At 37.9% G+C, this 17,273-nt stretch overlaps 1 pseudogene; it reads left to right on the top strand.

The window, feature by feature from the left end:
* The first annotated feature begins 702 nt into the window (after positions 1-702).
* LOC105983595 overlaps positions 703-17,273 on the top strand; it is a 31,645-nt pseudogene continuing 15,074 nt past the window's right edge.

Raw genomic sequence — 17,273 nt, 5'->3', positions numbered from 1 at the left:
TGCAAAAAAACCCAATAATTCCATATCCAAACTGCATTTATACAGTTTGTGACAATTTCACTAGAGAATAGGGCCTGAGTTGTAATCCATGTCTAGTTGACTATCTAGGCCTGTGTTGGTCAGCTGAACAGTCTGGATTCAGTTTTCTCAAGTGTAATAAGGGAAGCCTAGAATATATTAAATTTATGCTATTTTCCCAATTTAGAGAATAAAAATTATTTCTTTAAAGCCCGTGAGTGCCCTGGGGATGTAGCTAGCAGTAGAGTGCTTACTTGTAGTGTGCGAGGCCCTGGTTCCATCCCCAGCACCATTGGTGGGGTGGAGAGGGCTCTGGAGAATAATAAAACTTGTATGAAATATCTTAACATAAAAGGCTTCAGGGAAATTTGCAATGATGGAAGACTGTGACTTTTCATCCTTTTTAATATGAAATCCCCAATCAAATGAAATCAGCCTTTTCAGTTTATCTAAGCACTTCTCAAATCCCAGGCTTGAATGAAGTCTCACTGACTGAGCTCTCATTGCTCTGCTTCCGCTCTGTACAGACTGAGCATACACTGTATAATTTTCCTAACAACTTGATGCCCTTCTGTGTTGTGTATTGTGCAACAGTATTTTCTTGTCTAGTACTTTGCCTGCAGATTGCAGCCATCCTTCCTGTCTGCATTTCCCTTATTCTTGTTCAACATAACCTAAGCACTCATGGAGGATCTGTGCACATTTGTTGGTGAAAAGTATCTGTTAGAAGGAGAAGTGAAAGGTCCAATTAAAGACTCAAGATCCACAGAGTCCCAGGCTGTCCCTGGAGCAGGGTACCCTAGACAGCCAAGGTAGAATCTAGAAGACAGTGAAATTGATTGTTTTTCCTCTGAGTCTCTTTGGGTATCTCTCATGACCTGGCCCTGGATATGGCTGACTCTGGGTTGCTTTTCTATTGCTGTAACTTTCTGGAAAAAGGATCATGAGTCTCTCCTTACATATTGGCTCAAAGCCATTCTCTTTGGGCCAGGCTGAGGGAGTGGAGTCAGCCCAAGCATTATCTAGGGTATGCTCTTGGTCTCTTGGCTGAGAAGGCCAAAACACTCACTGTCAACTCTGCTGCTTGCTTTTCCTTCTCCCCAGGATCTGGAAAGAAAGGAGGAGGAGCCACCTCTTTTTCTGCTCTGTTTGGGTCTTATCCATTCTCTTCCATCCTACACGCCTCCACCTCTCCCCATTCTTGTTTCCCAGGCCATTATCTTTATCAGTCTTTCTGACTTTCAGATTTTTAATTCTTATATCTCTATTATTCATCTGCTTTTCGATCTAGACCCAGTCCTCACTTTACCTTTCTTTTAACCAGTCCTGAGGCTTGAACTCAGGGCCTAGGCACTATCCCTGAGCTCCTTTTGCTCAAAGCAAGAATTCTACCACTTGGGCCACAGCACCACTTCTGGCTTTTTCTGTTTATGTGGTAGTGAGGAATTGAATCCAGGGCTTCATGCATGCTAGGCAAGCACTTTACCTTTAATCCACATTCCCAGCCCCTCACTTTATCTTTTTGACGTTAGTGATTTCCACTGTGCTTTCTGCCCACAGAGTAGATGGGACAGGGAGGTAATTAGGCAGGAGAGGGCCTAGCTGATTTCTATAAACTGTACTCATTTTAAGAGCAAGCTATTGTTGTTATTGTTAGGTGGGGAAAACAGTGCTTGCATCACACAGCCCCTCAGAAGCAGGAGAGTAACCTGACAAGAGTTAACCACACTTCATTGCACAGAAACAGCCTGGAAGTGGTGCTGATATCAAGCTGCACTGTTAGGGAGTAGAGGAAGCCCCCTGAAGTAGGCCACACATGCTAGGCTGTGCAGTTCTGAGCTCTCCCACCAGCCCTTCCGAGTACACTGCCTCAAGCCACACATCCAAAGTGAAATGTGGGTGTTTTAATCACTGAAGAGAATCCTTAATACTGCTCCTTCAGCACATAGCTGTCTCTCCCGTGCCAGGAGCCGCAGGGAGCCGATTGCTTCTCATTCTGAACTGGATCCAGAAGCGTTAGGTGAGGCGCAGTACAATTTTCAGTTGTTATCATATGAAGCCCTTAGAGACACTTCTCAATTCTAGCAATTAGCCACATAGGGGTCAACCAAGTGTTCTCAGCTCTAATTAACAGCTGTGTTGAATCTGGGACACATACAATTCCTTTGGGCATACACTCCTCAAACAGAAACAAAACCAGAATATCAAGCTCTTTCCTCATTATCAAAGGCCATGAAGTCTGAAAATGATTGCCCAGGGTATTCTCAGTAAGAATGCCAGCAAACTAAAGAGCTTCTGGAGAGAATGTATAGATTTAAAGGCAAAACCACAACCTCATTTGTGCCCTGAAATTATCCACTGGTGTTCAGAGGGCTCATGGAGTACTGAGGGAATTGGGCATTTCCCAGCTCTGTGCCCTGAGCCCAGCTATACCCAACAGGCTACATGATACATCACTACACAAATCAAAGGCTTCTCTCTGGCTTCAAAAGGAAGAGGAAAAGGAAGAGGATACTTTGTATTGGGAGTCCTGCACTGAGTGGGAACTATGCTGATGCCTGTTGAAGTTGTTCTCTGGGTATTCTGGCTTGTTGCCCTGCCTGACAGCTGCAGGAGTTCTGTTAAAAAAAAAAAAATCTGAGGCAGAATTTCCTTTGCAGCCATGACTGAGAACCCAGGATCAAGAGCTTTGTAGGCACTAAAGATATTACCTTCCACCCAGCCCATGTCATTTATTAGGGTCAATGAACAGCTGGCAACAAACATGGCAGCTGGTCACTCCAGCCCTGCATGGAGAAAATGCATTTCACTGGGATCCAACCAGTTGAATTTTTCTTCACTAACTCGGAACAAATATACAGACATTACAAAATGCATATTGCAATACTGGAATATATTAAATGTACAGAACAATACCTATGGCTCTAGATCAGTTTTTCCTTCACGACTTTTTCTAAATAGCTTACATGTATATCTCCTTCCTTAGTCCCAATCCCCACTCCCATCCTGGGCTTGATGTGGATCTTTTGGGTATTCACACCAAAGGTATACATTCTTACTATATATGGTTATGCCCATAAATAATAATATCCTCTTCTCTTTTTTGAAATGTATATTAAATGGTATCATTCTGTCCCTCTCCTTTTACGTGTTTTTATTTCTCTCAACATGTTTCAGAATCAACCACATTAATATAAGCTAATCTAGCAAATTCATTTTAACTTCAGAAGACATGTTATTACATGACTATATCAAGACATTTGGGGGGAAATTATTTGAATGGAATTGCCAACATTGATGCAATGAATAGGTTGAAAATGTCTCTTGGGGGTATAGTCAAGAGATTTATCTCCATAATTCTTAAAGTATTGCTCTAGGGATCCTTTTTCAACGGTTACATTATTGAGGACTCCAAGTAGCTTTTGTTTATATAGATTGTATTGATTGTTATGCATGGTTTTCAAATTAAAACTGAGAACTTTAAAATTACTTATTTTTAATTCATTGCAAAAGAACAGTAAATCCATTCCATTTTAACATAACTATCATGTACTTAATGAAAAATATTAAGGGCATTACTTTCCATTTTTTTGTCAGTCATTTGAATGGTTGCCTTAATGAAAACAGCTGATCCTCATATCTGCTTCTGCATATGATCTTTCATAATACGTTATCTCTGATTGAAGTATATGAAGAAGCACAGGTCTCACACGGATATGTAGTTGTAAAAGGGAGAAGTAGTATAATAACATCAGATTAATTTTGGATATTCTTTATCAAAGACATGAAATGAGTCGAGGACATTGAGCAGGAGGATCTGATGTTTGGGACTGGCCTGTATTACATTGAAGAAACCCAGTCTTAAGCAAAGTTAATCAGTTATAGTTCCTTTTTTTTTTTTTGCTATTCCTGGAACTTGAACTCAGGGCCTGGAAACTGTCCTTGAGCTTCTTTTGCTCAAGACTAGTGCTTTATCTCTTGAGCCACAACTCCACTTCTGGCTTTCTTAGTAATTTATTAGAGATAAGAGTCTCATGGATGTTACTGCCTGGGCTGGCTTTGAACTTCATTCTCAGATATCAACCTTCTGATTAGAGTAGCTAGTACAGGTATGAGCCACCAGCACCTGGCAAGTAATAGTTTATAAAACTTAGTTTCTTACAATGTGAAATCTGAAATTATCTCAATGGTCTTTCTTTCTTGGTCATTTGGAAAATAGTTCACTGAAATTATGCATGTCTTAACAAATGTTGACAGATTTCATTATGCGATAACAAAGTGCACATTTATTTATGTCAGCAATGATTTAATCATAAAAAGTTTTTTTGTTGTTGTTGTTGATTTTGGTTGGTCATGGGGCTTGAACTCTGGGCCTGGGCACTGTCCCTCAGCTCTTCAGCTCAAGGCCAGCGCTCTACCACTTGAGCCACAGCACCACTTCCGGTTTTCTGAGTGGTTTATTGGAAATAAGAGTCTTACTGACCTTCATCTCAGGGTAGACTTTGAACCTCAATCTTCAGATCTCAGCCTCCTGAGTAGCTAGGATTACAGGCGTGAGCCAAGGACCCCTGGCTCATGAAAGCTTTTTTTTTAAATAATGAAGTTTATAGTGGTGGACACAATTTTTATGAAATTCTAGTTTTGGTTTGGAAGCTCAACATATATCTTTGGCAACAGAGGTAGTCAGTTTCTTTCCTTGAAGTGGTAAGGCTCAGTTTGTTCATGGTTTTGAGAAAATGCCTGTCAGATTCCCAAATTGGATTTACCCTAGTTTGGTTTTCCCTTCAAGTAAAAATGATATTTCCTGAAAAACTAGGAGAACATCAGGCCTTAGTGTGAAGTGTTTGAGTATGTACATTTTCCATTTCATTAACATAATATGAATATTAAAAAGACATGTTGTAGCTGGACACCAGTAGTTCACTCCTACAATCCTAGCTATTTAGGAGATCTGAAGATCGAGGTTTGAGGCTAGCCCAGGCAGGAAAGACCATGAGACTTTTTTTTTTCCTGGTCCTGGGGCATTGTCCTTGAGTTTTGTACTCAAAACTAGAGCTCTACCACTTGCACCCCAGCTCCACTTCCAGCAATTTTTGTTGTTAATTGAAGATACTCTCACAGACTTTCCTGTCTGGCTAGCATTGAACTGCGATCCTTAGATCTCAGTATCCTAGCTAGGATTACAGGTTTGAGCCATCAGTGCTGGCCTTCATGAGACTCTTATCGCCAATGAAACACCAAAAAGCTGAAAGTGGGGCTTTAGCCAAGTAGTAGAGTGCTAGTCTTGAGCACAAAAGCACAGGAAAAGTGGTTAGGGCTGAGTTCAAACCCCAGGACCAGCAAGCATGCACATGCACACGTACATGTACACACACACACACACACACACACACACACACACACACACATGTCCTGAGCTTGAATAAAATTTAGTACTTTTTCTTACTTCACTTATCACACTAAGTGAAATTAAATTATTATTATTATTTTGTCTCAAGTACCCAGAAGTAAATAATATAGTAATAACCAAAACAGTTTATTACCACAGCCTTTATTTCTACTGAAGTACTAGCTCTTTTACTCCGATTTCTTTTGCATTTGGAAGGGCAAGCAAAAAAAACAAAACAAAACAAAACAAAAACCCCATGTACTGTGAATCTGTTGGAACCTATGAGGTGTATGACTACTTTTTTTTCTTTGTCATGCTGAGGCTCAAACCCAAGGCCACGTATGCTAGGCAAGCACTGTACCACTGAGCTAAATCCAAAACACAGTCTTCAGTATTCCTGTCTCAGCCTCCTGAAGGCTAGAGTTACTAGAATTATGTCATACCTGGATTGCAGTTTAACCATATAATATTAAATTACTTTCAGAGAAGTTATGTTCTTTTAGACATCTAACAGCAGTATAGGAGAGATCATGTTTTTCCATAACCTGATCAACGTGGATTGTCTTATTAAGGCTGTATGTCTTCATAATAGTCATTTAAATGTTTACTATATTAATATGTATGCTATCTTACTATTTCCCTTTTGATGCTTTGTGATTTTGAAGTATCCTTTCCATGCGTGTGGTATTTATCTCCACTGATTTAAATAATTTATCTCAATATTCTTTGTATTTACCGGTAATAGTACCTATATATAGTACCTATATTTTTTACTTGGTTGTTCTTGGTTATATTTCTATGCTATTGAATTTTGTATATTTATATTATATATAGAAATCAAATAGAACTCTCTTATTATTTCTAATAATAAATTACCTTAGATCTTTCTACATAAGGAATCTCCTTCATGGCAGGACAGTAGAAAATCATCATTTTGAAATATGCCCAGAACATTCTCTTCTTCCCAACAAGGCCTATTCTCAAAAGAAACTTTTTGCCAGAGCCTGACTAGTGTTTTATCAAACATTGATTAACCTAAGGGAAGGGTAGGAAAGGAAAACATCCAGCTCTAGCTGTATCTTCCTTTCTTTCTTCTCTAAAGAGGGGAACAGGTTGCACAAAACCAATCCAGGAAATGCTTGTTTAGCAATGGGCTCACTGAGAGCCTGAGACTTAATCATCTGTCTAATAGGCCCCTTCCTCTCTCTGTGGGGAGAGAGTTGTAGAACTTACCACTACATGAGTTACGACCCCTCCCCCTCCTTTCCACCCTTCTCACACCAGGGAATATAACTGAAAGAATTGTGTGCCTCAGACATTACTTAAGAAAACATACATTAGGGAAACCTAAAAACAATAGAGAGGCAGAGGACATTAGAGGAAATTTTAGTTTCTTAAGTATCTCTAACAACAGCAAACAGTAAATACATCTTAACATTTAACCAAATACATATCAAACCTCATGGTAAAGGCCTAATTTCATCAACCTTTGTTATCTAGTATATAATATTTCTAAAACATTGTATTATGGAAACAAAAAATGTCTAGACATTCTGAGAGACAAAGGACAATTCAAAGAGAGAGCAGAAAGAGACTCAGGTATGGCAGAGGTGTTATGATTATATGACTGGGAATTTAAAACAATTACTATTAATCTGCTATGATAGTTTTTGTTTCTATATTCTTACACTTACCAGTTCTTACACGTATTAGTTCCTTCCATAGGGCCTTCAGCATAATGTTGAATTGAAAAGGAAGTAACAGTCATTCCTTCTCCCCTGAATTTAAAAATATTTTCAGCCGGGCGCTGGTGGCTCACGCCTGTAATCCTAGCTACTCAGGAGGCTGAGATCTGAGGATCGCGGTTCAAAGCCAGCCCGGGCAGGAAAGACTGTGAGACTCCTATCTCCAATAAAACCACCAGAAAACCGGAAGTGGCGCTGTAGCTCAAGTGGTAGAGCGCTCGCCTTGAGCTGAAGAGCTGAGGGACAGCGCCCAGGCCCAGAGTTCAAGCCCCATGACCAACAAAAATAAAAATAAAAAATAAAAATATTTTCAATATTTCACTATTTTTTTCACTGTTGTTGGTTATAGGGCTTGAACACTGGGCCTGAGTGCTGTCCCTCAGCTATTCAGCTCTACCACTTGAGCTACAGCTCTACTTCCAGTTTTCTGGTGGTTGCTTGGAAATAAGAGTTTCATGGCTTTTCCTGACCGTGCTGGCTTTGAACCATGATCCTCAGATCTCAGCCTCCTGAGTAGCTAGGATTACAAGTGTGAGCCATTTGCGCCCAGCTAACATTTCACTATTGAATATGTTTGCTATAGGTTTTGGTAGATCTTGTTTTTCAGGTTAGGAAAGTCTCCTATTTCCAGTTAGCTAAGAATTCTATGCTTTTTAAAATCATGAATGGTTATTACATTTTATTGAATGCTTTTCCTGTATCCTCTGAGATAGTCACATGTTTTTTTTTTCCTTTAATTTATTAATGTTTTCAAATGAAATAGCAGAATTTTTCTTATGGTAATTAACTATTCTATTTGTATGATTAAAAAAACACATCCTTGGGCTTGAGTTGCTATTTTATTTAGGATTTTCTTACATTTATGTTTTTAACTAAGATTGATTAATATTTTCCTTTCACATAGTCCTTGTCTGGTTTAAGTATCAAGGATATACTAGCTCATAAAATGAACTTTCCATTTTTTAGTTCATTTTCTGGGCATGAACTTGCCTGTAAAGTCATACAAACTTCATGTTCCTCCTGTAAGTAGATTTAACTATTATTCCATTCTTTTCTAGTTGTAAGGTTAGCATATTTTCTACTTCTTTTCATGTTAAATTTTTAAATACATGTTAAAATCCATGTCAGTTTTCTTCATATTTATTGATACTAACTTGGTCACAATATTTTTATTATAATCATACTTAACTCTTCATCTCATTGTCAGTATTAATTATTTGTGCCTCGTTGTTCATTTTTTCCCTTCCTTTCTTCTTCCATTTCTCCCTCCTTTTCTGTCACTCCTTCCTTCATCCTTCTTTCTTTTTTCTCCAATCAACTTAACCAGAGTCGCCTACCATTTTAATCAAATCTTCAAATCAATAATTTTGAAATATTTTAAAATTATTAAAACATAAAAGTACCCAAAAGTAAATAAAATGTTGTACTTTCTTAGTCCCGTCAAAGGGGTAACCTCATTGCAGTATTTTTCATGTAATTAATTTCTGCTTTCATCTTTATTTTTCTTTCTACTTCCTGTTATTTTCTAAAGTTTAAACTGACATCGGGCTGGAAAGGTGGCTCAGTGGTAGAGTGTTTACTTTGCATGCAAGAGGCCTTGGATTAGATTCCTCAGCACCATATAAGCAGAAAAAGCAGGAAATGGTGCTGTGGCTCAAGTGGTAGAGCACTGCCTTGAGCTGAAAAGCTGAGGGACAGTGCCCAGGCCCAGAGTTCAAGCCCCATGACTGACAAAAAAAAAAGAAAAAAAAGGAAAGATTTCCAAATATTAAAAATATTTTATTTATTTAGTACTTCATCACACTATGCTCAGAAAATATGGCCTATGTATTTCTATTTTTTTAGACTTCATTTTTGGTGTAGCACAGAGTCAATATGTACATACATAATAAATGATCTTGAAAGATGACTTGTTTTGTAATTATTGGACATATGATTCTATGTATAACCAATGGCTTGAATTTATTAAGTCAGTTATAAGCAGCAACTGAATTTTCAACTATTTTATCTCTAGTTCCCATGAAAAAATATTCCAGTGTGATTATGAATTTATTAAATTTTCCTTAGATTTTTTTTCAGAATATTCTCTTAAGTATTTTAAGGCTATGCTGTTAGGTCTGTATCTTCTCATGTCTTAACTTTCACTTATTGAGCATCTATTATACACCACACATTGTTTAAGATGGTGAAGCAGCACTGAACAAAAAAAAAGAATTATCCTTTAGCAGTATTATCACTAATGCTTTAAACATTTACTCTGTATTATAGTATTAACATGTATGAATTTTTCATGTATATTTTTCTTGTACTTTGCATCTGTCTTGTTTTCAGACAAATACAAGATTTAGTTATTTTTAATTCCAACCTAAGAACTAATGGCTCTTAATAGAATCTTTTTCTTTTGTTTTTGTTTTTATTACATGTTTTTATAACATGTCAAGTAAGCAATAGGATTTCTGAATTGAAAGAATAAAAGGACTTTTTATCATTTGTGAAGAGGATATAATTCTTGATTAACTTTTAAGTATTGTTAAGGCTACTGTACAGGTTAATTACTGACAATAACAAAAACCTTTCTAAAATATAGATATAGAATTATATAACTTCCTACTAACAAAGAAGAAAAAAAAGACTGAGCAATCAAGACCACAGATGACAGGAAAAGAGTAAAGAGAAAATACAAAATAACTTGTCAACAATAATATCAAATATATGAATGATCAAAACAAAAGAAAAAGATTGTCTTGCCTGTAATCCTAGCTACTCAGGAGGCTGAGATCTGAGGATCACAATCAAAGCTAGCCCAGGCAGGAAAGTCCATAGATTCTTATCTCCAATAAACTATTCAGAAAAAGCCAGAAGTTGTGCTGAGGCTCAAGTGGTAGAACACTAGCCTTAATTTTTAACCATATTTATAGACATTGCAGAACAGAAGCTGAATTTTTTTTTTTCTTGAATGCTAAGGATTGAATGCTGGGCCTCATGCATGCTAAGTACATGTTCTGCTGCTAAACTATTCTCTCAGCTAGAAGTTTTAAATTTTTGTGAGATCCAAGAAATAAGATTTTCCTTTTATGAATCGTGTGTTTGGTATCAACTCCCTAACGATTTTAACCTAAATATCTAGTAGTCTCTCTGTATGCTGTTGTAGCTAGTTCTTAGAACACAAACTATTTCCATTGTTGTGTATGTGAACTCTTTCTCAAACTGGTTCATTTCTAATTCTTTTTGTATATTGCAAGTTTTGGAAGATGAGGTAAAGATGGTGTTTTCCTTCATTTTAGACCCCTGCATGGTGGAGGTCACTCTATTTTGATGTTTTATATTTTTTCCTGCCAAAGCTTAAGAAATTTTATGGGTCCTATGCTAATTTGGGGATTAATGTACCTTAAGTGCACTAAAATATGGACTTTGCTTTTTTGAGGGTTGGTTGTGGAGCTTGAACTTGGGGCCTGGGCACTGCCCCTGAGCTTTTTTGCTCAAACTTGTGTTCTATCACTTTGAGCCAAAGCTCCACTTGTGGTTTTCTGGTGGTTTATTGGAGATAAGAGTTTGACGGACTTTTGTGCCCAGGTAGGCTTTGAACCTTGATCCTTAGGTCTCAGCTTCCTGAGTAGCTAGGATTACAAGCATGAGCCACCAGTGCCTGGATTGCTTTCATATTGGATCTAAAGACCCCTTACACACACACACACACACACACACACACACACACTCACACAGTCTCTCTGTCTCTGTCTCTCTTCCCCCGCCCCCCCTCTCCTACGTACACCTTGGAGACTTTATCCAGTCCTTATCAGGTACAAAGCAATTTTACTACATTTGTGAGCCACTGGGATAACTTTGTAAAGTGCTTTTGTCATGGATGTAACAAATGTTAAGCATACTTAATTAAGCAGGAGTCCCAGTTGCAGCTCTTTGCCTTTCTCAAGTCTATAGCCATGTATTTTTTTCCCAAATGTGTTTGACAAATCTCTAACTTTGCACTGCAGTTTCATAGATTCAGATCTGACCTTTCCACGTTACTGTAGCCTAACTGGAATTTACTGCTTTGACTTGAGTTTACCTTGTTTTTGGCATCTATAGTCTCCCTTTTCTTCTCTCATTTTTCCCTCTTTTCTTTCTCTTAATCTTGACTTTGTCATCACATTTTTTGTATTATTTTACATAGGATTTTAATATATTTGAGGTGTTAATTGATTCTCATTAGTCTCAACTCAGATTTTCACAATTAAAATATTCCATGTAAGTTTTTTTTTAATGTTGCAGGAAACTCTATCAGATAATAAAACTGAAGAGTATTTTAAAAGTCAAAGGAAGCGAGCAAGGAAATAAGATGTTAAAATGACAAAAGTTCAAAAGGGAAGCCCTACTATATCTCTACCTATTGAGGTGTGTGTTTGGATGGAAAGCACCACATTTTCTTCGATCTTTCTGATCACTTTTCTTCTTTCTGGTCCCATTTTACCACACTCCCATTTGTAGACTCTGATTTCCTGCAGTATGTCTTGTCCTGAGCTTGGTTATCACAATTCTCCTCCTCATATTCTATCATCCCCATTCCTGAGCTATCATTGTAGATATTTTATTCTAAAGTTACAACTGAGTATTGAACCCCCAGCTACTTCCCAGGTTTAGCTCAGCAATACTCCTGCTAATTTTAAATGCTTGTCTCCATCACAAGATACTCTTAGTCCTACAAAATTTTGCGCCAAAAAAGTTGGCATAAAGCTATATGGATAGAATTTTGATACATACAAGGAAAAACAGGCTTCATATAGGAGAGAATATGAGTGTATTTCCACAAGTGGAGTGGAAGTAGAAAGGACATGCTTATAAAGTAAAATCAGCACATCATTCTCACACTTCGTGTTTTTCAAGTCAACACACATTTGTACTTCTCTATTTTGTGTAAACAGTAGTGCTCCCGATTAAATCCACTGAAAGGATTCTTACTGCATTTGGGATGAAATTGAAATTTCTTATAGAGGCCTGCAATTATCCTTGATCTGGCAGTCTTCAATCTCAGCTCTGTGTCTACCTTTCAGTACATAGATCCAGCTCCTCCTTTTTTCTCAATTTGTTTTGTGCCAGTAGTGGGGTTTGAGCTCAGAATATGAGCACTGTCTCTTAGCTTTTTCACTCAAGGCTGGTGCTCTACTACTTGAGCCACAGCTCAGCTTTTGGCTTTTTGGTGGTTAATTGGTGTCTCAGCGACTTTCCTGCCTGGGCTAGCTTCAAACTTTGATCCTCAGATCTCAGCCTCCTGTGTAGCTAGTATTAACAGGTATATGTAATCTAGAGATAATTAAACGTTTATGGGAAGATGTACATAAGTTAAATGCAATTGTTATGTCATTTTATATAAGATATTTGAAACCTTGGACTTTTATATCCTGGAAGGGGACATCCAGAAACCAATTCCTGTAGATACTGGTGGGATACTGATGTATGGCTGTATTTCATATCTCCCTTATCTTCAGTGGTAAGGAATGTATATTATACTCTCTTGTCCAAACATGCTTACTACCATTTCTGTAAGTGAGCTGCCAAACTGTGGTTCTTATGCAGTTAAAAGACTGTTCAATCTCATATTTGCAGGTTCAGTGCAAAATTATCACATCTATCAGGACATATATGTAAGAGTGCTCACAGCACAATCCTTCTGTAATAGCAAAAGTATACAAAGAGCTAATGAAAATGGTTTAATAAATTGTGCTATGTTCCTGCTACAGAGTATTATAGGATGTAGAAACTAAATTCATTATGATTACTGAGAAACCTTTCCCACAGAATGTTGAACCAGAAGGACAATTCCCAGAAGGCCAGTTAGAAGCTCAAAAACAAAGCATAGCATATTGTGTAGACCCATACATATGGGTAATACAACAGCAAGAAGAGCAAGGGTATGACTTTTTTTTTAATGTAAGAGAGCAAAATGTTGAACAGGGGAGGAATACATAGGTCAGTGTAAGTCATGGAGAACTTTTAGCTAGGTTGAGAGGTGGGTTCATGAGTGATTATTATGTTGTTATAATGCTATACAAAGCATGAGTCAATTAAATAAGGTTTATGTAAAGACCAAATGCTCAGTCAAACCTCTTGATTAATGACACACAAATTAACATGAATCAAGATGATGATTAACCCAGTTTTATCCTCTGAAATTCATAGAGCAATCATACCACTTACCAAGTTGCCTATTGTGCAGGCCTAGTTTTATTTCTACAAACTAGGCAACAAGGATGAATGTGTTTCTATTTGTGTATCCAACTGTTCGCCTAACCAGATTTTTAAAATAAACTTTTAATTTTAGAATGGTTTTAGATTTATAGAACAGTTGCAAAGATAGTATGGAGAGATCCTATTAGAACAGTTGCAAAGATAGTATGGAGAGATCCTATTACCCTTCTCCTGTTTTCTCTACTATTAACACCTTGAGCTACTATGATAAACTTGTTCCAACTAAAAACCAAAGTTAATACATTAAGTAGGTTTTAAGCCTCTTGAAATCTCAGTTTTGTAGCATTTCCCATCTTGCACAGACCACATGTGTCTAATTGATGAGAAAATAACCTTACTTATGACTAAGTTTTCTGTAAATATAAGCTCCATCTTTCATGATCCTTTATTATTTGTTCTAAACTGCTTTAACTGCTTTGAGATTGAATTGGAGCTAAGTTGGGTTTAATGTTCTTAGAAGTCATTGTTTTTTAAAAAAATTATTTATCAGCTTTCTGATTAGCATGAGCACAGGAAGCCAAGTGTTGAACTGTTTGTTTCTTTCCCCCCCTGGGTTTCTTTTCTAAATCAGGTCATGGAAAATGGATGCTATTTCTTTAAATAATATAACCAAGCAGATCCCTGGATTACAATTAGGTTACGTAACTTGCTTATGAGCTGCTTTTCATTAAGACTTGCAGTGGGCAATGGGGCTTTACGTTTCAGAGCAAAGCTGGGGAGAACAATCCTGTAAGAAGACAGAACACATGGGGGTGTGAGTGGGGGGGTCAGCAGCAGGGACGGCAATAACTTCCACCCGGGACGGGACAGAGTTCAATGTAGGTGGCTCATTTTCTCTTTAAATCTTTAAAACATCCTTTGTCCTACCTCCAAATACATATAAAACACATGCCGAGGACCCACACCGAGAAGGAAGATTGGGGTGGCCAGTGTTTAGGAGGCTAAGCAATAAGGAGCTCTCCAGGGAAAACATTATCAAGTTTCTGCAGAGCCATTGCTCAGTTTCATTTCTTGCAGAACACAGATTACTAGTAAACAATTAAAAGATGTGGTCAGTGGGCAGAGACAGGAGAGGGAAACTGGGGTAAAGTGAAGGAAGAGGTGACATTGTTCAAAAAAGAAATATGCTCACTACCTGACTTATGAAATGGTAACCCCTTAATAATAACAATAAAAAAATTTTTTAAAGATGTGGCCAGGGGAGGTAATGAAAATCTGGGTTCCTTGGGCTGGGAAGTTGGCTAAGTGATAGTAGAGTGCTTGCCTTGCATGCATGAGGCCCTGGGTTCGATTCTTCAGCACCACATAAGTGGAAAAAGCTGGAAGTGGTGCTATGGCTCAAGTAGTAAGGTGCTAGCCTTGAGCTGAAGAGCTGAGGGACAGTGCCCAGACCCAGAGTTCAAGCCCCACGACCGACCAATTTTCCCCAAAGAAAGTTGTTCATTGCTATTGTGCAGAAAACTCACTACAGGATGAGACTGTTTTTGATACTGATGTTAAAACCACCTCATAGATGATGGTAACTCCTGAGAAGTGAAATCACAATTAGAAGAAGCCAAGTACTCTGAAGATGGGAAACAGCCTTCCTACAATAAACAGAGGAAATCTCTGCTCTCCATCGACTAGGCTCATGGAAAGAAAGGACAGAATAGTACCAAAACTATCCCCAGTGCAGAATTCCTCTCTGAGTTGGAATTATTGAATGATTACTAAAATAGAAATCAGGAAATGTTCAATGAAATTGGAACCCTTCATATTCCTGAAGAAACAACTGTAATTTGCTATATGGAAACAGGCCCAAAGCGAATTCTTTAAGCAGCCAAATTCAAACTTGTTTTTATAACTTTTGATAAACAATAATCTTCTAAAAATTCCAGAGAATGATATTTCATAAACTTATATTAAATTGCATAGTTTATACAATTACCTAAAGGTAATTGTATAAAGGGAACTTTTTTCTTTTAATTTATGGTTACCTTAAAAATTAGTTAACAGTTAACTTCAACTTCCAATACTTATACCTATTATCTTTTATATGTTTCTTAGATTAAAAATAAACAATCCAATAACCAATGTAAATATAAACTACATGCTTGAATGCAAAGGAGTTCATTAATTCCAGTTAATCTTGGCCTTAGAACAGTCCAAAACTTGCCTTGTTGGTTGCTGGGGAGTTTTGATTCTTGTGTGTGTGTGTAATTTACTAATGAATCTTGGTGTCCTTTAGGACTGAACCAAGCACATCTGAACAGGCCTCGTGAATTCTGGGCAGCTAAGGGACCTCACCATGTACTGAGCAGGGCTGGGGGAACACCAGCACTGAGATGAGTAAGAGACTTTCAAAATGTGTAGTATGAGTTGGAATCAGTGCCCCTTACTCTAGCTGTAGGAGGTTGTATGCATGTCTAAAAGGGAAGATAGTAAAAGACATACCATAAACTCCCTCCCTGTGATCCTAAGTGTTGTGAGCCTTGCATATTCCTAAGGAGACATAGAAAAACAAGAGGAACAGGGGCTGGTAAGGTGGCTCAGTGGTAGAGCGCGTGCCTTGCATGCATGAGGCCCTGGGTTCCATTCCTCAGCACCACATAAACAAAAAGAAAAAAGCCGGAAGTGGCGCTGTGGCTCAAGTGGTAGAGCGCTAGCCTTGAGCTGAAGAGCTGAGGGACAGCGCTCAGGCCCAGAGTTCGGGCCCCACGACAGGACCCAAAAAAAAGAAAAAAAAAAAACAAAAAACAAGAGGAACAATCTTAAGTGACGGCCAAAGGGAACCAGAGCACTAACATCAATCCTGACACTCACATGTCAATCAACAAGAAAGGAGATATTGGCCAGCACTTGTCTTGAGGGTGTGATCACCAGAAATGCATCTTAAGGAACCTGCAAGTGAGTTGGGGGGTTGAGTGATACAACACAGAAAGTGTATGAAAGTATGTGTGTCTGAGTCTAGGTTTAAATTTCAACCCTTCCTTTGCCACATAAGTATGTGTTATCAGGATATATCACTTGAACTCTAAGCCATACATTGTTGTTGTTTTTTTTTTTTTTTTTTGTTGGTCATGGATCTTGAACTCTGGGTCTGGGCGCTGTCCCTGAGCTCTTCAGTTCAAGGCTAGCATTCTACCACTTGAGCCACAGCGCCACTTCCAGTTTTCTGGTGGTTAATCAGAGGTAAGAGTCTCACAGATGTTCCTGCCCGGGCTGGCTTTGAACTTTGATCCTGAGATCTCAGTCTCTTTAGTAGCTAGGATTATAGGTGTGAGCCACTAATGCCCAGTTGAAGCCATAAATTTTGATTGAAGGCAATATTGTTTTTTCTTACTTATGATTGGTTTGTAGTATGTGTGGGTTTAGAGTGGTATAGGTTGCTAAATAGATTTCATGTACAGTAGTCCACCTTTATCCAATTTTATACTATGGTTTCAATTACCCAAAGTCAACCATAGTCCAAAATATTAAATGGAAAAGTCTAGAAATAAATTAATAAGTTTTGAATTGCATGCTGTTCTGAGTAACATGGTAGAATTTGCACTTTTTTATTTTTTATTTGGAAGTAAATCATCCTTTGTCAGCATATCCTTGATGTAATTAATATGCTACATCATATGCTCAGCTGCCCACTTAGATGCTTTCTCTGTTATCAGATTGACTATTGTAATATCATAGTGCTTTTAATCAAGGAAACTTTATTTGCTTGATAAACTACTGATACCTAGCATTTTAGATATGGCAAGAAAGTTACAAAGTTTTTTGTAAAAGATAAAAGTCTCAGCCTTGATGGAGCACAGATTAAATGCTCATGCCTGTAATCCTAGTTACTCAGGATCTGAGGATCCAGGTTCAAGGCCATCCTAGGCAAGAAAATCTGTGAAACTCTT

Source organism: Dipodomys ordii, unplaced genomic scaffold (assembly GCF_000151885.1).
Source record: "Dipodomys ordii isolate 6190 unplaced genomic scaffold, Dord_2.0 Scaffold20, whole genome shotgun sequence".
NCBI lineage: Eukaryota > Metazoa > Chordata > Mammalia > Rodentia > Heteromyidae > Dipodomys > Dipodomys ordii.
This window is presented reverse-complemented; position numbering and strand designations above follow the sequence as displayed.